The sequence below is a fragment of the Enhydra lutris genome, unplaced genomic scaffold (genome assembly GCF_002288905.1).
Source record: "Enhydra lutris kenyoni isolate GAN:26980312 unplaced genomic scaffold, ASM228890v2 scaffoldscaffold17, whole genome shotgun sequence".
Lineage (NCBI taxonomy): Eukaryota > Metazoa > Chordata > Mammalia > Carnivora > Mustelidae > Enhydra > Enhydra lutris.
In genome coordinates, this window is record NW_019154101.1 from 15808319 (window position 1) to 15833186 (window position 24868).

The 24868-nt window shown below is 34.6% G+C and overlaps 1 pseudogene; it reads left to right on the forward strand.

Annotated features, from left to right (window-relative positions):
• LOC111147744 overlaps positions 1–24498 on the forward strand; it is a 55613-nt pseudogene extending 31115 nt beyond the window's left edge.
• The last annotated feature ends 370 nt before the right edge of the window (positions 24499–24868 follow it).

Consider the following 24868-nt stretch of genomic DNA (forward strand, 5'->3'; position numbering starts at 1 on the left):
CAAATAAAAACATTTACAAAATCATATCATAACTCTACTCAGGTCTCATATCTTCCTATAATATGAATTTTGAATACACGAGCAATGGAGAGACTACTGATATAGTTGGCTTTAAATATGTGTAGAGGTATTCTATAAAAGTTGATAAAATACTCACCTCATGGGGAAAACTGGCAGAAATGGGTTTAATTAGAAGTAAGAACAATGTAGGTTAGGTCAATGATTCCTAATTCTCACTGGGAATCTCCTTATAAAATACAGACACCAGTCTTTTCCCCAAGATTTCATTTCAAATGGTCTGAGGCATGTCCAGGCATCCATATGTCTTAGCAGTCCCCCTAAATATCTCTCATTTTCATCCAGGTATAAAAACTTCTGGAGTGGATGTAATAAAATTCTACTTGTGAATTTAAGGTTACAGATAATCTCTTTCCCTGGAACCTATAAATAATAGAAAATCAGGGGTGCCTGGGTGGCTCAGTAGGTTAAAGCCTCTGCCTTCCGCTCAGATCATGATTCTAGGGTCCTGGGATCGAGCCTCGCGTCAGGCTCTTTGCTTAGCAGGGAGCCTGCTTCCTCCTCTCTCTCTCTCTGCCTGCCTCTCTGCCTACTTGTGATCTCTGTCTGTCAAATAAATAAATAAAATCTTTTAAAAAATAATGGAAAGTCATTAACTACAAAATGAAAACTAAACCACAAAAATAGTATCAATTTACACTCTAATATATTTACTAGATACTTCTATGTACCTTGACTACATTACTGTACCCACACTATGGTAGACCTATTGGATTTTACCTTCAGCTATAGAATTTCATTTGCCTCTAGTTCAATAACATCCTGATGAAGTTATGATTAAAAATAAAGGAATGAAAGAATATCTGTTCTTTTACTATGTCTTATCTTCTCCGAAAAGCATTACATTAATATAAAATATCTATTAAGTGAATTGAACATAAAGCATGGTTTAGTTTTCCCACACAATCCATATCCCCAAATTAAACTTGAAAGTATATTTTCTTCTAGGAAATATTATCTGTATTTTAATTGTAGCTGCACAACCTTATATTTTCAACTGAGTTTGGTGTTCTTGGAACCAGAACATAAAATTACTATGTTTTTTTTCAAAATTTTATTGAAGTCAATATTATAACTTTCACTATATCAGAAATTCTCTCCATTGTGTTGTTCCATGCAGTCCCTATGCTATAGGCATTTTATGACTCTTTGAGATTAAGATATTTCAAACCTCAGTGACTATATGTTTCCACAGGGATATTGGAAACAGACTTTACAGTCTCCATACACAATGCAATTTTTAAAGTAAAATTCTATAAATTAAGGCTATCATAAACCTTTAGAAATGCTGTTTTGAGCCGCTGTTTTGTTGCATTTGATCCCCACACGAAGGTAAAGTTAAGGGAGATATGGTATGTAAACCTGGATTGCCCTTGATTAGCATGAAGGTGCTGTGAAAAGATTATGCCTTGACAAAGAGCTTATGCCAATTAAAAATTTCCAGACAGAAGATCAATATGTAATGACCATTGAAATATATAATCAAACATACCATATCAAAATACACTATCTTAAAAAAAATCAACCGCATCTATTGACTATGACACACAGCTAGAGGGCTGGAGGTAGAGGGAGGCTACGAACTGGATTGGGTCAATGGAAAAATTCAAACTTAAGCTTCCACCCCACAAATTAAATATTCAATATAAGGAAAAGTCTTGTCATAAGACACTCATGACAGCATTAAAATCACTTAATCCAAGAAGTTTTAGTAATGTAAATTTCACATTTGAGCCATAAGTACCTAAATGAGTAGTAACTCACTTTTATTATTGTTTCAATTTCATATAAATTTCAGCAAGAAATAGGAAGACAAGATGAGATCTTTTAGGAATTAAAAGATAGACAATGACAATAATCATTTGCGGATGATTTTGAAAATTTTGCTATTTTTACTAGCTATTTATTATTTGTTTTGTTATCTGTTTTGTTTCTCTCTATGGGAATCAGAAATAATACTTTCAAAATGACTTCTACATAAAAGCCAAAATTCTTAGGGCACTACTATGGTCTGAACATGTATGTCCCCTCAAAACTCCTATATATAAATCCTAACTCCAGGGGTGCCTGGGTGCCTCTGCCTTCGGCTGGGGTCATGGTCCCGGGGTCCTGGGATCGAGCCCCACATCAGGCTCTCTACTTAGCAGGGAGCCTGCTTCCTCCTCTCTCTCTCTCTGCCTGCCTCTAGCCTGCTTGTGATCTCTGTCTGTCAAATAAATAAATAAACTCTTAAAAACAAAAACAAAAAAAAAACTAACCTTCAAGGTGATGGTTTTAGGAGTTGGGGCCTTAGAGAGGCGCTTAGACCATGAAGGTAAATCCTCTGTGAATGGGATTAGTGTTTAATAATAGAGACTCCAGAGTTAATTAGCCCCTCCCACTGTGTGAGGCATAAAGCAAGTAGTCGGTAGTCTGCAATCTCAAAGACTGGCCTTCACAAGAGTCCAGCTGTTGATATCAGACATTCAGCCATCAGAACTGTGAGAAATAAATTTCTGTTGTTCATAAGCTATCCAGTCGATGGCATTTTGTTATAACAGACTGAGGAGACTAAGACAGGCAACCTACAAAGCTTTATAAAATGTGTGCTCCTTCCTGCATTTACCACTCTAACCTTTCTCATAATATGTCTCCCCTCACTCTGCCCCAACCACACCAGCTGATTATACCAGATACATTCCCTCTGCAGGATCTTTGCACCCACTGTCTCACTGTATTGTATTCGAGCCTGCCTTCTTCCAACTTTTGACACAAAAGTTTTCTTCTCAGTGAAGTTGTTCCAGGTCCCCCTATCTAAACCATAAACCACAACTAACTACATACAAACTTCATATACTCCACCCTCTAATTTTTTAGCACCTACCTATCACAACATATATTTTTAAAATAATTTTTATTCAGCCCTCAGTTTATCATTTCAGTCCATTTTTCACATTAAATAAAATGGAAAACTCTAAGTCCAAAGCTAAAAACGTCAAAAGAAAAAGTGTATATCCATGTTCTATTATGTTACAAAAATTTAATACCTAATTTCAATTGTTTAACCTTATTTTATTTTGTTATGTTTCAAGTTTTTATTTAAATTGTAGATAGATGGGGCGCCTGGGTGGCTCAGTGGGTTAAAGCCTCTGCCTTCGGCTCAGGTCATGATCCCAGGGTTCTGGGATCAAACCCCCGGATTGGGCTTTCTGCTCAGCGGGGAGCCTGCTTCCTCCTCTCTCTGCCTACCTCTCTGCCTGCTTGTGATCTCTGTCAAATAAATAAATAAATAAAATCTTAAAAATAAATAAATAAATTGTAGTTAGAAAACATGTAGTATGATATTAGTTTCAGAAAGAGAATTTAGTGATTTATCACTTATATACAACACCCAGTGCTCTCACAAGTGCCCTCCTTAATCCCTATCATATCATATATTTGAAATATTAATCTTGTTAATTCTCTGGTCTCTTCCTTCCTCAAATGTAATTTTGATTACAGTATGGATTTTTGTTTATTGTTCATTGTTATATCACTAGAATCTAGAACTGTAGATAGTTATATAGCAGGCACTCAATAAATATTTGTGAATAAATAAGTGAATGAAAACTTTTGAATTTGGGTGGGAAAGTCAGAGTTAGGGGGAATATGTTTCTAGTTTCTCTAACTAGAAACAAGGAGGACCTACTCCAAGAAAAAAGAGGGTATAGCAGTATTTAAAAGGGGGTGGAAGGAAGTGATGTGAGGCTGAACTCTGTATTTTTCAACCAGTTAACATGCCCCTAAGACTTTCAATAAGCACCAAGAAGAGGAAGCTCAATTCCCCAATTCCTCCTAAGCTCTCCATGACGGCTAAGCCTTCAACCTTACCTCAATCAAATTATTATTCCTGACCCCAGGCAATGTCTCCAAATCTGGCCTTTTTTTGGTATTACATCATCTGTGCACATCAGTTACTATTCTTCTCATACCAATTTCTCAAACTTGTTGCTTCCAGTTAATCTTAATAATAATTATATCTGATACAGCTCTGTTCCTATTCCCTCTCTGAAGCCAGCACCGTGTGACAAGATTCCTATTCAGTTTATCCCACTGTGATTATATGCTGGAAAGCCAACTAATAAAATGGAAATTCTACTCTTACTATTTAGTGGTGAAGATTCTGTGGCTTCTCTCCAGCTCTGACGGTCCTGTTTTATGGGAGGAAAGACCAATTTATGATGAAAAAAGGAAGTAGTAACTGCAAATCTAGGGCAAAGACCCTTCTATGTCTATACCACTGCATTGCTTATAAGAATGAACTTTCTTTTCCAGCTTTTTCAGAAATAAAGCTAACATTTTATTAGAACATGAAAAATATGATTAAATGAACTCTCATACCTCAACAACAGAGAAGTCATTTCAGAGAAATTTGAAATTTGGGTTTGAAGGTAGTTGCCTTGTCCTTTTTTATGTGAGACACAGACAATCAGTCTGGAGTGACCCAGGATGAGATTACACAGTCATTTGGGGCCATGCCTCATGACACATACTTCGTTAATTTTTTTAAACTACCCTACTAACCTCAGAAGGAAAGCATATATAATTATTTTACTTATAAAAGAAAAAAAGAGTTTTATTTTTCTTCTTATTATCAATATACAGTGTTGAGCCTTAGCTAACATTTCCCAATCTCTTACTCAATGACATGTACTTTGTGAAATAGGTATTATTCCACTTAATTCTCATAGAAGATCTGTCATATATATCATATATTACTCTTTTTAGAGGATATCAAAGCCAAAATAGTTCAAGTAATTTTTCCAAGATTACAAAGCTAAGTGGAGAAGCAGGACTTATACACAAATGTCTAAACTACAGAACCCCCTAATATAATCACTGGGGCTGGTCCATGGTATTACATAACTAAAGGACATTCTAGTTGCCTATATTAAATGTTTGGTCACATATATGTAAGATCAGACATTTAAGTGTAAGCTTCAGTTGACTGGTAAAAAATATTTTTCCTGTTTCTGATAGGTGTACTTGTTTTGGAACATGTGCTTCATGTGCTTCAAGGCACCATCAAACTAAACTAGGCCATTATCATCCTATATCTGGAACCATTCGCCACAGAGAAGAAAAGAGATCTTACAAACAAGAGAACTGAAACCCTGTTTTTCTCTTACTTAAAACTAGTTGATGCATCCAAACACATTTGGAATTCTACTATGGAAATAAACCTGGCCTGATCTGGCCCTTGTTTCTAATACATTCATTTTGAGCCACTCTTTATCTCTTTTGTTAAGCTCCAGTAACATGGTATTGTTTTTATCTTTCTTCAACTTCCAAATGACTTCTCTTCCTCACAATCTTTACAAAACCTTCCATCTCCCAATATGCCACATCTCCTCACACTGCATGGCAAATTTATTCTTATCCACTAGATTATATGTTACCTCCTCTCCTCTCTACCTGAAACACATATGTTGTTCCCCTTCTGCTCTGAGTTTTTTTCTATTTTAAAACCCCGTTTCCTTTAGGATAACTATTATAATTCATAATTTTGCTTATTTACTTTTTAAACTCACTATAATGCCAAATTCACGAGAATAGTCATTGTGTCTATCTTTTCTTCATTGTGCCTCCAATAATTACCATAGAGCCTAGAACAGAGGACCAGCTAGTAACTATTTGTTAAGTATATTATTTTTATCCCCCAAGATAAAATAAAAATGGCTTCCAATTTGAGATAAGATGTATTTCAGATTTCTTAGCCCAACATTCAAGGTTCAACCAAGACTTTACTTGATTCCCTTTTTCCCTTTTCTTCTAAACCTATTTAAAACATTTTATAAACTGACACACCAAATAACTCCAACATGTTCCTGGACATCTTTACTCACATCATTTTCTTTTGCTTGAATGTCCTCTACTTTTCCAAATTGTGCAGATTTCAAGTACAAATCTTCCTTGACTTATGTTGAGGTTATATCCTGATAAATCAATCACAAGTTGAAAATACCATGTTAATAATGCATTTAATACTACTAACTTACATCATAGCTTAGCCTGGCCTACCATAAAGGTACTCAGAACACTTACATTAGCCTACAGTTGGGCAAAATCATCCAACACAAAGCCCATTTTATAATGAAGTGTTAAATATCTCATATAATTTAATAAATACTGTACTGAGAATGGGAAATAGAATGGTTGCATGTGTACAGAATGGTTGTAAGCTTATCAGTTGTTTATACTCATGATCACATGAGTGACTATGAGGTGTGGCTCATGGACACTGTCCCATATAACAGTATTGTACTACATGTTGCTAGACTGAGAAAAGATCAAAATTCACAATTCAAAGGTTTTTTTCTACTAAATGCATATTATTTTCACATCATCATAAGGTCATAAAATCATAAACTGAACAATCATAACTCAATGACCATCTGTACATATACTCTAGCTTTAGGAAACTTTTCTTCTTTTCTCATTATATCTTGTCCCCTTTCAATGAAAATTAATTGACTATAATTTAAATTTCTTTTGGATGCTGATGTATCTATTTATATAGAGGAATGCATTCAAACATTGAAGCTAGAGAAACCTAGTTGCCCATCTTCCTCCACCATTTAGTATCTGGAGATCTTTATTTCTTCATCTATTATATTATAATACAATTATGCCTATATCATCACTTTTTGAAAATTAAACTTATAATGCATGTTATTCCCAAATACAGTGATCACTGTCATATACTGAATACTCAACAAATATCCATTATTCTAAGATATAGGAGAACTTACATTTAGTTAGCATTACATTTATTTGGTTCTATGCCTATGAACAACAAAGAGACTGACCATAAACTTCCTAAAATCTATGAAAATGTTATTCTGATCATGTTCTACAATCTCTTATGTAAAAAAGGTATTCAATTAATATTTGTTGACTGATTGCATTGATTAAAGGACACTTTTTAAAAATGAAGCTTGCATTGATTAAAGGACACTTTTTAAAAATGAAGCTTTGTCTGTAAGTGTATTTCTTTCAGAAACAGGAAATCTAGTAATTAGCTCTTATTGTGAAGAAAATTTATAAATCTGAATTGCCATGCAGTACTTTTTCTCTTGCCAGGATATGATATATGTAATGCTTAAAAATAATTAGAAACTCTTTGGAGGTAATCAGCTTTCCTTCATACTCTATTAAAATGTATTAAATCGCATTTAACAGAGTCCTGTGCTTGGAATTCTGTTAATCCTATAAGCACTATAAGCAGGTATCTGCTGTGTTTTGTTGTTGTTGTTGTTGTTGTTGTTGTTGTTGTTTTGTTTTTGTTTTTGTTTTCTTTTAGAAAAGTGACTCCCACATGACACATACTGGGTAAGTTAGAATTACCTGTGTTGATTATTGGCATCACAGCTTCCTGGCCTCCACATATAACTCACTCATCAGAATCTCTGGGGAAGGCCCTGGAAATTATACTTTATATAAACACCTTAAGAGATTCTGATTTGTAGTAACGTGTAAGAAACTCTCTTCTAGAAAAGCAGCTTAATGGAATCACCAGGTACAAAATAAAAGGCAGTAGACTTTTATAATTACTATCGTTTCTATTATATCTTCTGAAATGAGAGGAATTTCAAGCTTTGGACTTCCACAGAGAAGTCTGACTCTCTAGTACATTGTTTCTCACTGTAAAATTAATAATAAATTTAAACATATAATTTCCCATTTCTTAATTGATAAAGACTTTTAAATATTCAGATGGAGATATAAAATTTTAAAAATATATAATTTATACAAATAAGAGCCTGTTATTATAGAATAAGTATCAATGAAATAAAAAAATGCATGAGTCTATTTATTATTACGATCTGAATCATGGCAACAGTTTTGAAACTGTTTACTCATCTTGCTGAGTAGCATTTCATTTTATAAATATACCATATTTTGCTTTTCCACTGCCAGTGATAAGCATTTGGATTGTTTCCAGATTTTGGTTATGAATGCTGCTGCTATGAATATTCAAGTACAATATCCAAGTCTTTGTGGGGACATGTGTTTACATTTCTCTAGGCTAACAACACAGAAATGGTATTTTTGGTTTACATGGTAGCTTCATGTTTTTAAGGTTTTAAGAAACTGTTAAAATGTGTTTTTGCAAAGTGGCTTTGCCAGTTCACATTTTCACTGGGAATGTATGAAAGTACCTGTTTCTCCATATACTTGCCAACACTTGTTATTACATGTTGCAGCATAAATGAATCTCAAAAACATCATTCTATACAAATGAAGCCAGGTGTAAAATACCACATATTGCATGATTCCATGTGGATGAAATGTTCAGAAAGGACAAATCCATTCAGACAGAAAATAAATCAGTGATTGCCTGAGAGTGGGAATAAGTGTTGACTGCAAATGGTTATGAAGTATCTGGAATAACAAAAATGTTTTTCAACATGGATCATAATTGGGTGCCTGGGTAGCTGAGTTGGTTGAGCTTCCAACTTTTGATTTTGGCTCAGGTCATGATCTCAGGGTTGTGAGAGAAGCCCCATAATAGGGCTCTGCACTCAGCTGCTTGAGATTCTTTCCATCTCCTTCTGCCCCTCCCACCACTTGCATGCTTGCATACATACACACACACACACACACACACACGCGTGTGTATATATGTATATATCTATATATATGTATATATAGTCCCATCTTTTTCAAAATCCTATTTATTACAATAATCAAGAGACAGTCTTCTCTACTATAATCAATATAGAAAATGAACATAAGAGCTTATGCAAGTATCAGCTGAGTTAGGGGTTATACCAATGATCAAATTTCTTAATTCAATTTTCCCAATGATCAATTTTCCCAATTCTCTACTTTTTTGAAGTAGAGAATCATTTCTTTAAGAATGTGTAAAAGATAGCATAATATATTTCAGGAATGCCTCTTGGATGAAAAGAAAAAAAAGTCCCATTTTTTTCATTAATACTCTTAGTTTCTATTATAGTATCTTCCTCAACTCTTTATAAGGATGTTTTTAATATCTAAATTCATAGTTACTGATATCATTATGCTGTTAGTAATTTTAATCTTATATTTATAATGTTGTAGTTTAGGCTTCATTATAAACATTCTTTGATATTTTTGGTAATCTGTTTAATTGCTCTGATGTAGGTTAAGTCTTAGAATTATTCCACACAATTTTTTTTAAAGCTCTAATCCTTTTGTATCTCTAGTTATGAGACTAGGATTGTTTCTAATTTTTAACAATTGTGAACAAAATTTCTAAAAATATCTGCATACATTTTGTGTGAATTTAAAAATTTTCATTTTTATTTGGTAAATATCTAAGAATGGGATTGCTGGACATAATGGTATTTTTAACTTTAAAGAAAACCTATCAAAATGTTTGCCAAATAAGCTGTGCCATTTTTGTATTCTCAACAACAGACTTTCACTATTTGAGCTGTTCTCCATCCTTAAAGATGGTTTGTATAGCCATTGATTTTCAGCCATACTATTATAGGTATAGTATCTCATGGTGGTTTAATTTGCATTTCCCTAAATTACTGAGCTGTTGAGCTTTTTTTTTTAACTATATGTTTGTTTCTAATCTACATGACTTCTTTAGTAAAGTATCTATTTAAATCCTTTGCTCATTTTTAAATTGTTTATTGCCTCTTATTATTGAATTGTGAGAGTTCTTTACATATTTGAGATCCACTTTTTTATATATTCCGGGTACAAGCACTTTAGGAGATATACACATATTTTTCTCAGTTCATGACTTTGTCTTTTCAATCTTATAAAATTGCCTTTCAAACAGTGTAAGTTCATTAATTATGTTAAACTACAATATATCTTTTTTTTCTTTTGCAGATCATGTATTATGTGATATAATGAAAAAACTTTTGACTAAGGCAATCACAAATATTTTCTCCTGTGTTATTTTTCCAGAAATTTAATAGCTTTAAGTTTTACATTGAAAGTCTATGATGGATTTGGTGATTATTTTTGTAAGTGGAGAAAAGTCTTGAATGAAGTCCTTTTTTGGTGCATATTGTTGTGCAATTGGTACAGCAACTTTTGTTAAAAAAAAAAACAAAACTGTACTTTCTGCATTGACTTGTTTTTGCACTTGCCCAAAATAAATTGACCACATTAGCATATGAGTGCATTTCTAGTACTCTGTTCTGTTTCATTGATATACTTTTCTAACTTTCACTAACAGCACACTGTCTTAAATATTATGCCATTAGAGTAAATTATAAAATCAAATGTGAGTCCCTCCAGTTTGTTCTTGGAAATTTCTACCAAAGCCCTACTGTTACTTTGATGGAGGCAACATTGACTCTATAGATTAATGAAGCAATATTGTACCTTCTAATCTCTGAACACAGTATATTTCTCAATTGAGTTTTATTTTCTTCATTAATATTTTATAGTTTTCAGCATAAAGATCTTGCACACATTTTGCTGAAGTACTACTTAAATATTTTATGATTCATTATGCTACTGTAAAATATTTATTTTTACATTTCAATTTTTATTATTCATTACTAATATAGAGAGAAAGAAAACTGACTTTGTGTATTTTCTTTGAATCTTGTGACCTTGTTAAATTTCATTATTATTTTTAGTAGCTTTTTTGTAGATTCTTGGGACTTCTTCCATTCTTTATTATTATTATTATTATGTTAGTCACCATATAGTACATAATTAGTTTTTAATGTAGTGTTCCATGATTCATTGTTTGCATGTAACACCCAGTGCTCCATGCAATACATGCCCTCCTTAAAACACATCACTGAGCTAACCCATCCTCCACTCACCTCCCCTCTAAAATCCTCAATTTGTTTCTTGGAGTCCATAGTGTCTCATGGCTTATCTCCCCCTCTGATTTCCCACCCTTCATTTTTCCCTTCCTTCTCCTAATGTCCTCCATGATATTCCTTAGGTTCCACAAATAAGTGAAACACTATGATAATTGACCTTCTCAGACCTATTTCACTTAGCATCATCTCCTCCAGTCCCATCCATGCTGATGCAAGAGTTGGGTATTCATCCTGATGGCTGAGTAATATTCCATTGTGTATATGGACCACATCCTCTTTAGTCATTCATCTGTTGAAGGGCATCTTGGCTCTTTCAAGTTTGGTTATTGTGGAGATTGCTGCTATGAATATTGGGGTTCACATAGCCCTTCTTTTCACTACATCTGTATCTTTGGAGTAAATACCCAGTAGTGCAATTGCTGGGTCATAGGGTAGCTCTATTTTTAATTTTTTGAGGAACCTCCACACTGTTTTCCAAAGTGGTTGCACCAACTTGCATTCCCACCAACAGTGTAAGAGGATTTCCCTTTCTCCACAGCCTCTCCAACATTTGTTGTTTCTTGCCTTGTCAAATTTTGCCATTCTAACTGGTATAAGGTGGTATCTCAATGTGATTTTGATTGAATTCCCTGATAGCTAATGATGATGAACATTTTCATGTACCTGTTAGTCATTTGCATGTCTTCTTTGGAGAAGTGTCTGTTCATGTCTTCTGCCCATTTTTTGACTTGATTACTTGTTTTTTGGGGGTTGAGTTTGAGACATTCTTTATAGATCTTGGATATAAGCCTTTTGTCTGTAGTGTCATTTGTGAATATCTTCTCCCGTTCTGTGGATTGCTTCTTTGTTTTGTTGACTGTTTCCTATGCTGTGCAGAAACTTTTTATCTTGAGGAAATCCCAAAAGTTCATTTTCACCTTTTTTCCCCTTGTCTTTGGAGATGTGTCTTGAAAGCAGCTGCTGCAGCCCATGTTGAAGATGTTACTGCCTATGTTATCCTCTAGGATTTTGATGGATTCCTATCTCACATTGATGTCTTTCATCCATTTTTAGTTTATCGTTGGGTATGGTTTAAAAGAATGGTCGAGTTTCATTCTTCTGTAAATAGCTGTCCAATTTTCCCAGCATGATTTATTGAAGAGACTGTCTTCTTAACATTGGATATTTTTTCCTGCTTTGTTGAAGATTAGCTGACCATAGAGTTGAGGGTCCATATCTGGGCTCTCTATTCTGTTCCACTGATCTCTGTGTCTGTTTATGTGCCAGTACCATACTGTCTTGGTGATCACAGCTTTGTAGTAAAGCTTGAAATCAGGCAACATGATGTCCCCAGCTTTGTTTTTCTTTTTCAACATTCCTTGGGGATTTTCTCATTCCATACAAATTTTAGGATTGTTTGTACCAGGACCTTGAAAACTGCTATTGGTATTTTGATCAGGAGGGCATTCAAAGTATAGATTGCTCAAGGCAACATAGACATTTTAATAATGTTTATTCTTCTGTTCCATGAACATGAAATGTTTTTCAATTTTTTTGTGTCTTCTTTGATTTTTTTCAGGAGTGTTCTGTAGTCCTAGGGCATAGCATACAGGGTTCCTGTATCCCTAGGGTATAGAACTTTTACCTATTTGATTAGGTTTATTCCAAGTTATCTTAATGGCTTTTGGTGCTACTGCAAATGGCACTGATTCTCTAATTTCTCTTTCTACAGTTACATTGTTATGTAAAAGAAAGCAACTGATTTCTGTGCATTGATTTTATATCCTGTCACATTACTGAATTGCTGTAGAAGTTCTAGTAATTTGGGGTGGAGTCTTTTGGGTTTTCCACATAAAGTATCAGGTCATTTGTGAAGAGAGACAGTTTGATTTCTTCTTTGTTGGTTTGAATACATTTCTTTTTGTTGTCTGATTGTTTTTGCTAGGACTTCTAACACTATGTTGAACAGTAGTGGCAAGAGTGGGCATCCTTGTTGTGTTCCTGATCTTAAGGATCTTAAGGGAAAGGTTCTCAGCTTTTGCCCATTGAAAATGATACTTGTTGTGGGTTTTTAATAAATGTATTTTATGAAATTGAGGACTATTCCCTCTATCCCTATACTTTAAAGAGTTTTAATCAGGAATAGATGATGTATCTTGTCAAATGTTTTTTTTCTGCATCAATTGAGAGGATCATGTGGTTCTTCTCTCTCTTCTTATTAATGTGTTCTATCATGTTGATTGATCTGCTAATGTTGAACCACCCTGGCTTCCCAGGGTTAAATCCCAACTGGTTGTGGAGGATAATACTTTTAATGTACTGTTGGATCCTATTAGCTAGGATCATGTTTGGAATTTGGCATCCATTTTCATCAGGATATTGGTCTGAAATTCTCCTTTTTGATGGGGTCTTTTCCTGGTTTTGGGATCAAGGTAATGCTGACCTCATAGAAAGAGTCTGGAAGATTTCCTTCAGTTTCTCTTTTTTTTTTTTTTTTAAATAACTTCAGGAGAATAGGTATTATTGTCACAGCCGGCGCAACAAATCGACCAGGGTCGAGAGGGTAAGAGGATGGTGAAAAGAAATTAAGAGACAAAGAGATGGGGGCAGGAGGAGCACCAAGGAGGATGTCCAATAGTGCCAATTTTATTCAAGGCAGCAAGGCATTATATAGCTAACAGAAACAATCATAAGAAAGTATCTATTTTTAGCTGATTATTAAAGAGTTTGCAACATGCACAGAAAATCCTTCAAGCTTTCCCATTATCTATTTCCCAAGCACCAATAGCAGACCCTCTAGTGCCAGATGTACTGACTTCAAGGCCACTCAAGACAAAGTTTATGTAAGCACAGCACAGTCTTACAGTGGTGTAGTCTATAGCCCATGCAAGGACAGCATGGACCAGCCAAGAATTTCTGACCCCGGCCAAATCGTCTCTATCTGACTAGCAAATGTGTGGGAAGTCATGTAGGTGAGTGCGCAACACATAGCACAGACCCTTTCTCAGTGCTACTCGACTTTATCGACCTAAGCCTTTTGTTCGGCTATTCAGCCTTTAAAGGAGCCACAAGTCAGGGCCTGGTTTGGTTCTCGTCTCAAGCCTTACCATGGCCTCCCACATATTATTTCTTCTTTGAATGTTTGGTAGCATTCCTCAGGAAATCCATCGGGTCCTGGACTCTTGTTTTTTGGGAGGTTTTTGATCCCTGCTTCAATCTTGTTCCTGGTTATTGGTCTATACAGGTTGTCAATTTCTTCCTACTTCAGTCTTGGTAGTTTATAGGTTTCCAGGAGTGCATCCATTTCTTTTAGTTTGCTCAACTTATTGGCATATAGCTGTTGATAATAATTTCTGATAGTTATTTCTATTTCCTTGGTGTTAGTAGTGATCTCTCCCCTTTCATTCATAATTCTATTAATTTGGTTCCTTTCTCTTTTCCTTCGGATAAGTCTGGTCAGTGGCTTATCAATCTTATTAATTCTTCAAAGAACCAGCTTCTAGTTTCATTGATCTGCCTTACTGTATTTGGTTTCTAATTCATTGATCTCTGCTCTAATCTTAATTATTTCCCTTCTCATGCATGGGCTAGGCTTAATTTGTTGTTGATTCTCCAGCTCTTTAAGGTATAAAGATAGTTTGTGTATTCAGGATTTTTTTTTTTTTTTTTTTGAGTGAGGCTTGGATGGCTATGTATCTTCCCCTTAGGACTGCCTTGCCATATCCCATTGGTTTTGGACCAATGTGTCATCATTCTCATTGGTTTATCTGAATTGTTTAAGTTATTCTTTGATTTCCTGGTTGACCCAAACATTCTTGAGCAGGATGGTCTCTAGCTTCCAAGTGTTTGACTTTCTTCCAAACTTTTTCTTGTGATTGAGTTCCAGTTTCAAAGCATTGTGGCCTGAGAATATGCAGGGAATAATCTCAGTCCTTTGGTATTGGTTGAGACCTGATTTGTGACCCAGTATGTGGTCTATTCTGAAGAAAGTTCCAAATGCACATGAGAAGAATGAGTATTCTGTTGTTTTAGGGTGGCATGTTCTGTATGTATCTATGAGGTCCATCTGTTCAGTGTGCCATTCAAAGATTTTATTTCTTTGTTGATTTTTCTGCTTAGATGATCTATTGCTGAGAGTGGAACACTGAGGTCTCCTACTATTGACATATTATTATCAATATGTCTCTTTATTTTGGTTAACAGTTAGCTTATGATAGACCCTTTAAGAAGATTCCTTCTGAATCTCTAACTTCATTCTTTACCTTAAAATCTAATTTTCTACCCCAGCTTTCTTCTGAGATCCATTAGCATGAAAAATTGGCTCTCCATCCCTTCACTTTCAGTCTGGATGTATCTTTAGGTTCAAAATGAATCTCATGTAGACAGCATATGACTGGGTCCTGTCTTTTTATCCAATCTGCAACCTGTGCCATTTTATGGGAGCATTTAGGCTGTTCACATTGAGAGTAATTATTGAAAGTTGTGATTTTATTGTCCTCATGTTGCCTGTGAAGTCTTTATTTCTATATACTGTCTCTGTAAATTTCTGTTCTATATCACTCTTGAGGTCTTTCTCCTTTTATAGAACCCTCCTTAATATTTCTTGCAGAGCTGACTTAGTGGTCACTTAATCTTTTAGTTCTTGATGGTTTTGGAAGCTCTTTATCTCTCTATCTATTCTAAATAAGAGTCTTGCCAGATAAAATATTCTTGACTAGATGTTTTTCTCATTTAGTATCCTGAATATGTCTTGCCAGCACTTTCTGGCTTTCTGGGTCTCTGTGGACAGGTCTAACATTATCTGATGTTCTTCCTTCTGTACTTAAGGAATCTCTTCCCCTTAACTGCCCTTAAGATGTTTTCCTTGTTTATAGGATTTGCAAGTTTTACTGTTACACGCGGGGACATTGGTCTGTTCCCTTAATCTTGGGAGAGGGCCTCTCTGCATCTAGAACAAAAATGCTTGTTTCATTCCCCCAGATTAGGCAAGTTCTCAGTTACAATTTGCTCAAATATATCTTCTAGTACTCTCTCTCTCTCCACCCACCTCAGGGATCCCAATAATTCTGACATTGGAATATTTCATGGCATCATTTATTTCTCTAATTCTGTGTTCATGGATTTTAAGCTGTTTGTTCCACACCCCCTCCTGTTCCTTCTTTTCTATCAGTTTGTCTTCTAGATCACTAAAGTGCTCTCTCCTCTTCTACTTTCTAGAAGGATTTGTGTAGATTCAGTAATTTTTTCTTCTTAAATATTTGGTAGAACTTACCTGTGAAGCTATCTAACTGAAATGTTTTGCTTAAAAATGTGTCTGCGTGTGTCTGTGTGCATTTACTGATTTTACTCTGAATTCAAATTAGTTCTAATTGTAAAACTATACAGGTTAGTTACTCTGACTTGAATAATGTCTGGTGTCTTTGGTATCTTTCAAGGAATTTGATCATTTCATCCAAATTATTGAATTTGTGACCATAAAGTTTTTCATAGTAAATATTCACTTTACTTTGCATCTCCATAAAATATCTAGTGATATTCACTGACTTAGACAATTTTTTTTTTAGACTGATTGAAATTAAAGTTAAAAAGAAGGGCTTTTATTATTTTACCTTATTTTCACCATTTCTGGGCTCTTTTTTCTTTGTGTTTGTCTTCTTTTTTTTTTTTTTCTGGTATCATATTCCATCTGCCTAAAGAACTTTCTTTAATATTTCTTTTAGTACAGATTAGTAGTTATTTTCTGTAGGTATTTATTTGTCTTAAAATGTCTTTCTCATATTTTCTCTGAATATAGAGTTCTGAATTAACAAGATTTTCTTTCCTTTCTTTCCTTTCCTTTCCTTGTCTTTTTTTATTTAGCACTCAAACAAAGTTACTCCCTTGACTTCAGGTGGGACATCTATTGTGATTCTTATTTTTTTTTTCGTATGTAATGTATCTTTTTATTCTTTGCCTTTCTTCATTATTTTTTTCTTTTAGGTGGTTTTAAGTTATGTAAACATATTTATAGGAGTTGAGTATGTGTGTCCGTGTGTGTATTTCTTTTCTTTACCTTGTCTTAGGGTGAGAGAGAGATTCTATGAAATTATCTTGCTTAAGATTTTTTGACATTTTTGGATCTGTAGTCAGATATTAATTTTTAATTTTTGTTTTATTCACATTCTTTTCTCCATCTTGAATTCCTATTAACCATCTATTAGAACATTTGAGAATGTCCCACAGGTTTTGGTGCTTTATTATTATTTTTTTCATTATTTCCTGTCACTTTGTTTCATTTTGCAAATTAGATTGCCTTATATTCAAGTCAACTGATTGTTCTCTGGGCATATGAAGTTTATTTAACAAACCATCAAAGGCTTTCTTTGCTTCTGTTACTATATTGCTGTAATTCTAGGATATCTATTTGATCCTATCGTATGCTACCTATCACTGTTGAAATTTCACATCTCTGCATGCAAGTTATTCATCTTTTCCACTAGAAACTTCAACATATCAATCATAGTCATTTTAAATCCCTGACTGAAAGTCCCAACACATGGCTTATCTGTGCATTGTGTGTGTGTGTGTGTATGATTGTTTTGTGTGTGTGTGTGTGTGTGTATGATTGTTTTGTTTTGTTTTACTCTCTTTCTCTGGGCAGTGGGATATTTTTACCTTTTTTTGTGTATGTTTCATTACTGTTTTATTGAACACTGATATCAAGTGTAAAACAATAAAAACTGAGATAAATACTATTTATTTTTCTAAAGAATTACAGTTAAGCAGCAAAATATATCCTGCTCCACTTTCAACTTTAGTCCTCTGTGGTTTGTTGATCCTCAGAGAGGGTCTCTCTCCATGTTCTACCTCTCCCAGAGATAGACTACTGTTGTTTGTTACTTGGTGATTGGTAGTCTGATGGTGATGTGCAGGGTAATTCCTTCATTCTCTTGGTATAGCTTCAGACTTATGCAAGTCCTATATTCCTGGGTCTCAGTTTTGGGGGTTTTTAATGTACCTGAATTGCCCCTAGGATTAAAAGATTCCTAATCGTGTTCCCCTTTCTCTGTAACCTTGCTAACATTTGTTGTTTCCTGACTTGTTAATTTTAGCTTTAAGAAGGTCATGTGATGTAATAAGCACTGGGTGTTATATGAATCTGATGAATCCCTGAACTCTGCCTCTGAACTATTAATACACTATATGTTAATTAATTAAATTCAAATAAAATAAAAAAATAAAATAAAATGAAATTACGTTAAAAAATTTTCTAATTGTCTGGGTCCAAGATGGTTTTTCCCTTTCTTGGGGATGAAAACATTTCTCTATTCCCTACTTTGATCTGCAGTGAGTCTTTATTGGTGCTCTGAGGCAACAGGGTCAGCTATTCCTCCTTAGTGACCAAAGGCTTTGTTCTTGGGTAAAGGGTGTCAACACTGACTACTTCATGCTTCTCCCACAGCAGGAGCTGATTCCTTTCTCCAGGTCAGGTCACGAAAAGAACTTTTCTCCAGTCCCTCCCTTGTGTGCACCTGGTGGTGAGCCATAGGGAAAAACCATAAATAACTATTAACTACTTTGTGTCTTCTACTCCAAGGAATTCTACTCTCATGTTATCCCACATTTGGCCTTCAGTAATTCACTGAAAAGTTTAGCTATCCACTTATGTTTATTGTCCATCTATGTCATGATTAGTGTCTCTTTCTTCCAAACTCTGTCACAAGTGAGCCAATGCTCATTTTCTATCTTTTCTTATATTTCAGTCCAGGTGTTTGCCTTGAAAACTTTGTTGTCTGATGGATTCAAGAAAAATTGTGAACTTGTAGATTTCAAGCATTTCTTGTAGTTAGGGTGAAAGTAATGCTTTTTTAGTTTTATAAATCCTAGTTCGAAACCTGAAATCAGTAATTTACAAACAAACAAAAAGCTTTGTGTACCTGGTTATTTTTATCAATTTTGGTTTTTTTAATTAAAAAAAACAATTTGAGTCTTAAAATGATGCTATTTCTATTCAGACATTTTCATTTGATTTTCAAGGTCACTGGAAACACTACTTATTCATATTATCTCAATATTATTTCTGGAATTGAGACCTTCTGGCTCATTCAGATGACATGAAGGTAAGCTGCATTTTATACAAGACATTATTTACTTGTGTAGTCCACAGGGATGAAACCTAAGGCACAAGATATTTTGGAGAAGGGTTACCATTGCCAAACTATAAAATTCAAATTCGTCTTCCTAACTCAGAGTAAAATAGTCACAAATGCTAGGCTCACTTTTTTAGATCTCTGAGTTCTACCATTTCCTGTGTCTTGACCTGGTAGTTTTCAGCATCTTATTGTTCATCAACCTCAGTGCCTAAAACTTTTTTTTTTAATTCATGCTGGATGTCCATAAACAAAGTCTTGCTCTAACTTCATTGGTCTTTCATTAATATCTGTATGGGTTTCAGATGATGTAGATAGTATAAATTTGAGCCTCATCATATTATAGAGTCACTTTGTTATTTTGAATTTTCAGAAATTCTTCTTCCTTCACATAAATTAATGTCAAAGCATTTAATTTTTCTCACCACTCCCTTTGTGCAACCTTACATTTTTCTTTTTATTCTAATTCACATTATCACTGACACTGTAGCACATGTTCCTCTTCACCGCCCACATTTTGTATATGCTAAGGGGTTTTTCTGCTGTCGATCTTCTCATTTGTAAAATGAAAGCCTCAGGTTCCTAGGTTTAGAAGGTTCTCTTAGGACAGATACCAAACTTAAATGTACATTCTTACTTCTCCAAGTTGATGCTTTAGATTCATGTTTGGTCTCTATGGTATATTAACATATAAACATAGGCTAAATTTAAAAGAAATTTATAGTTAATATTCATGTACCCACCATCTACATCCTACTATTAACAACTTAGTAGGCTTGTTTTGTCATGTATCTAATCATTTCAACATCCATAAAGGGTCTTACTTTTAATTTAAAACTACATTGTTGACATTTCTATACTTCTGCCTTAAATACAGCAGCGTGCATACCATTAAATAAAGTTCAATATTTGTTTATAGTTGTATTTTAATTGTAAATTTTACATACAGCAACTTTCACAAGTTTTAAGTGAGTTTTAACAAATGCAGGTATCTATGTAATGCATCCTGTTATTAAGATACCAAATATAAACATCTGCACAGAAAGTTTTCTCATTCCTCTTTGCAATCAGTATTTGCCTCCATTTCCACCTCCAGAGACAATCACTTTTTATCCCTTTTTCTTTCAAAATAGATTATATTTGTTCCGAAATGCCACAAATGGATTTTTTTAGGATATTTGGTCTTTTGTATAAGGTTTCTTTCATTCAGCATGTTTTTGAGATTCATTTGTGATGTTGCATGTTTTGGGGATTTGTTTTATTTTATTGCTGAGTAGTTTTCTGTTGTATGAATCTATACTATTTGTTTATCCACTCTCATGTTGAGGTACACCAGGACTTTTTAATAAAAAATAGCTTTTGGATATTATGATTAAAGCTACTATAAATAAATAAATATATATATATATATATATATATATATCTTTTGAATGAAATATTTTCAATTTTTAGGTAAACTGATGATGTTGGCATAGCTAGATAATAGGATGGGGCATATTCAGTTTTTAAAAGGCTGCAAGATCTTTCAAAGTGGTTACACACATTGTATTCCCACCATAAAAATATATTTCATATTTTCACCAACATTTAGTGTTAAAAATATTTTCATTTTCAATCATTGTGATAATTGTATAGGGATATCTCATTTAGATTATAATTTTCACTTTTCTGATGACTAATAATGCTTATCCGTTTTTCATGTGCTTTTTGGCCATTTGCATGCCAAGTGTTCATTTCTATTGTTCATTTATTTTTATTTATTTTATTTTTTATTTTTTTTAAAGATTTTATTTTTTTATTTGACAGACAGAGATTACAAGTAGGCAGAGAGGCAGGAAGAGAGAGAGAGAGGAGGAAGCAGGCTCCCTGCTGAGCAGAGAGCCCGATGCAGGGCTCAATCCCAGGACCCTGGGATCATGACCGGAGCTGAAGGCAGAGGCTTTAACCCACTGAGCCACCCAGGCGCCCCCGCTCATTTATTTTTATTAGATTGTTTGTCTTTTTATTGTTGAGTTCTAGGTGTTCATATAACATCCTAGACAACAGTCCTTTCTCAGATATATCCTTACGAATCCTCTCCTTTTGATACTTAATTATATATTTAACTGGCTTTAAATATGGAGTTTTAGCACTTTTACAGTAGGAAATTTTATTGGGATATTTCATTTTTTATATTACATGATATTAGAGAGGAAACTTTATGTTGTCTTATCTGCCAGTAGGGGCAATAGATTTCTGCTAGCTATAGAAGTAAAGAGTTTGGGAGGATAAATTACTGTATAATGCCTGCCTCAGTAGTATACACAAGAGGCATAATCAAATGCTTTATTGTTGAACAATATGAAGATGGATATAATTTAGATCACATATATTAAATATATGTGACCAACACTATTTTAATAAGAATAAGAAAATATACTTATCTTTGAAAAATATATAAACTAAACAAAAATAGATAATATGATTAAACAGCAGAAAAATGTACAAAACCACAAGTCAACAAATAAATATAAAATTGTGTCTGTTAGATATAAGTATGGTCATTATTCACAGTAGTTAAAGATCACTGAAAGCCAATGTAGGCATAACCAGCATCACAAAATTGAAATGGACCCTAAAGAACAATCTATATATAAAAAAAGAAAGTATTTGAATAAATTCACAGAAGTGGAGAGAATCATGACATGTTCATAGTGTATTACATTGGGACAGTAAAAAATAAAGTTAGAGCAGTTATGAAATATTATGTTATCAAGAGCTTTGCAAGTCAAGCCAAAGTACAAAAATGCACTGCAATAGGTGAGAAAGAATCAACATAAGGCCTATGTGCGTATGTATGAGGGGATTTGGGAGTGTTGCTAACAGGATGAAAGTTATTTTAAGCAGATCAATTGGGCAATACTTCAGCTAGCAGAAATTATGTAACAGAGGCTGAAAGGAAATGGTATTTGTTCAAAGATAATAGAAAGAAGTCTTAGCGATGTTTAAGGGTGTGGGAAGAGAGAAATGCATAGTAACAAAGATTGCTCAAAGGAAAGAATAACCGAGGTTTTTAGTGACTGATGGGAAAAATGTATGAATGATGTTAAATAGTCTTATTCAATGAAATATAATAACTATTTAAGAATCTTTAGAGTGGTTACAATAAAATCTTAAATTTTAAGCTGATTAAATAAATTGCCCAGTCTATGTAGACAGATGTAAAATATATAAAATCACATGGGCATGCAAATGTGACTCAGCTCACACCTGCTTATTTTCCATAGAAAATGATTATTGAGAGTGCTATTTTTGAGGAATTTAATCTGTTAATCTGAAAATGGGCATACCCTATAGAGACATCTTTTGCTTTTCTTATTAGTTATGCTTCCTTTTTTTGTTGTTAATTGTTGTTGTCAACCCTCCGGGTTTATCTAACACCTGCTGTGCTCTTTGAAAGTTATTTTCATGTTTAGCATTTCTTTTTTTAATACATGAATATATGGTAAAAATTTACTTTAAAAATCCTTTAGTCAGGGTTCATCTGCTTCTAATAATTTACTTTCATAGTTTACATTATTCTCCTGTGTTATCAGACAGTGAGACAGTGATATATTAGCATCAGAAAACAATTAGTTCTGATGAATCTTTAATATATGAATGATAATCAACAAAATTTATTGGGTACCTATTTTTTGTTCAATACTCTGAGGAGACTCTGAGGAGGAGGAAGATATATGATTTCCTCCTTGTTTTAAAGAAGTTTATACCTGGCAGGGCAAAAAAGCAAAAAAAAAAAAAACCCAAAAGGCTGAAATAAGAATGACAAATACAAGGTAGGCATTAAAATTTTTTGTATGGTTTTACAGAAAGAAACAGATAAGGGCTGAAGAATAGAGAAAAGGTGTCAAAGAAGAGATAGAACAGAACAAACAATAGGCTTTGGGAAGCTAGAAGCTAAATTATACATCTCTATAACTAGGGGAAATACACAGTAGGTTATTTGGGGAGAGTATTAATTATTTTTATCATTGAAATTTAATCCCAAGTCATTCTTGGCTTCTTTCTATATTAATCTAATCTTTATCAATTACTTTAGTTAAAATATAGACAAAATATTTGTGATCTTCCAGTTTATTAATAAGGACTTGATTTCTTAAGAGTAGGAGGTGCTATTTTACACATATGTTTCCTAGATCAAGGTTGGAGTTGTCTGAAATTTTCTGCTGTGAATGGTTCCCCAGGCCAGGATGGTCAACCCGGACACAAGGGAGAACATGGTTACCCTGGCAACATTGGTCCTGTTGGCACTGTGGGTACACCTGGTCTTCATGGCTCTGTGGATCCCACTGGCAAACATGGAAACCATGATGAACTTGGTCCTACTGGTGATGTGGGACCCATCGGTGCTGCTGGTCCAAGAGGTCCTAGTGGCCTACAAAGTGTTTGAGGTTGATAAGGGAGAGTCTGTTGACAAGAGGCCCAGAGGTCTTCCCGGCTTAAAGAGACCCAATGGACTGCAAGATTCTTCCTGGTCTTGCTGATCAACATGGCAATCAAGGTGAACCTGGTTCTACAGGTCTTGCCTGTCCTAGGGGCGCTGGATCCTTTCAGCCTTGCTGGCAAAGATGTTCCCATTGGATATCCTGGTACAGTTGGACCTGCTGGCATCTGTGACTCTCAGGGTAGTAAAGGTCCTGCTGGCCCTACTGGTCCCCCCCCACCCCGGTCCTACTGGCCCTCCAGGTCCAAGTGGTGGCAGCTATGACTCTGTTTATTAAGGGGACTTCCACAGGGCTGACCAGCCTCACTCACCACTTTCTCTTAGACCCAAGGATTATGAAGTTGATACTACTCCGAAATTCCTCAGTGACCAGATCAAGACCCCTCTGACTCCTGAAGGTTCTAGGAAGAACCCAGCTTGCACTCGAGACTCAGCCACCCAGAGTGGAGCAGTGGTTACTACTGGACTGACCCTAACCAAGGATACACTACGGATGCTATCAAAGTATACTGTGATTTCTCTACTGGCAAAACCTGCATCCATGCTCAACCTGAAAACATCCCAGCCCAAAACTGGTACAGAAATTTCAAGGTCAAGAAGCACAACTGGTTAGGAGCAACTATCAGTGGTGGTACCCAGTTTGAATATAATGTTGAAGGAGTAACCACCGAGGAAATGGCCACTCAACTCGCATGCATCTGCTGGCCAACTGTCTCAAAACCTCACCTGCCACTGCAAGAACAGCATTGTCTACATGGATGAGGAGACTGGCAATCTGAAAAAGGCTGTCATTCTGTAAGGCTCCAATAATGTTGACCTGGTTGCTGAGGGCAACAGCAAGTTCACCTACACTGTTCTTATAGACCACTGCTCTAAAAAGACAAGTGAAAAGAGAAAGACAATTATTGAATACAAAACAAATAACTCATCCCTCCTGCCTATCCTTCATATTGCACTTTTGGACATCAGTGGTGCTGACCAAGAATTCAGGGTGGACATTGGCCCAGTCTGTTTCAAATAAATGAACCCAATCTAAATTAAAAAGAGATTAAAATAAAAGAAATCTGAAAAAACTTTCTCTCTTTGCCATTTCCTTTTCTGCTTTTTTTAACTGAGAGCTGAGTCCTTCCATTTCCTCTGCATATCTACTTGATTAAATCATGGGCAAAAGAGAAGGAGAAGGATTGCCCAGAGCATAGTGCAATACAATTTCATTCATTCCCTCCCTCACACTCAAAAAAAAAAAAAAAAAAAAAAAAAATTTGGAATTTTTTTTCAACACTCATATCTATTGTAGAAAATGTCAACCTTTGTATGAGAACAAAAATAAAAATTGAAAAATAAAATAAAAACCATGAACATTAAAAAAAAGTCTGCTATTGACCCCTCAA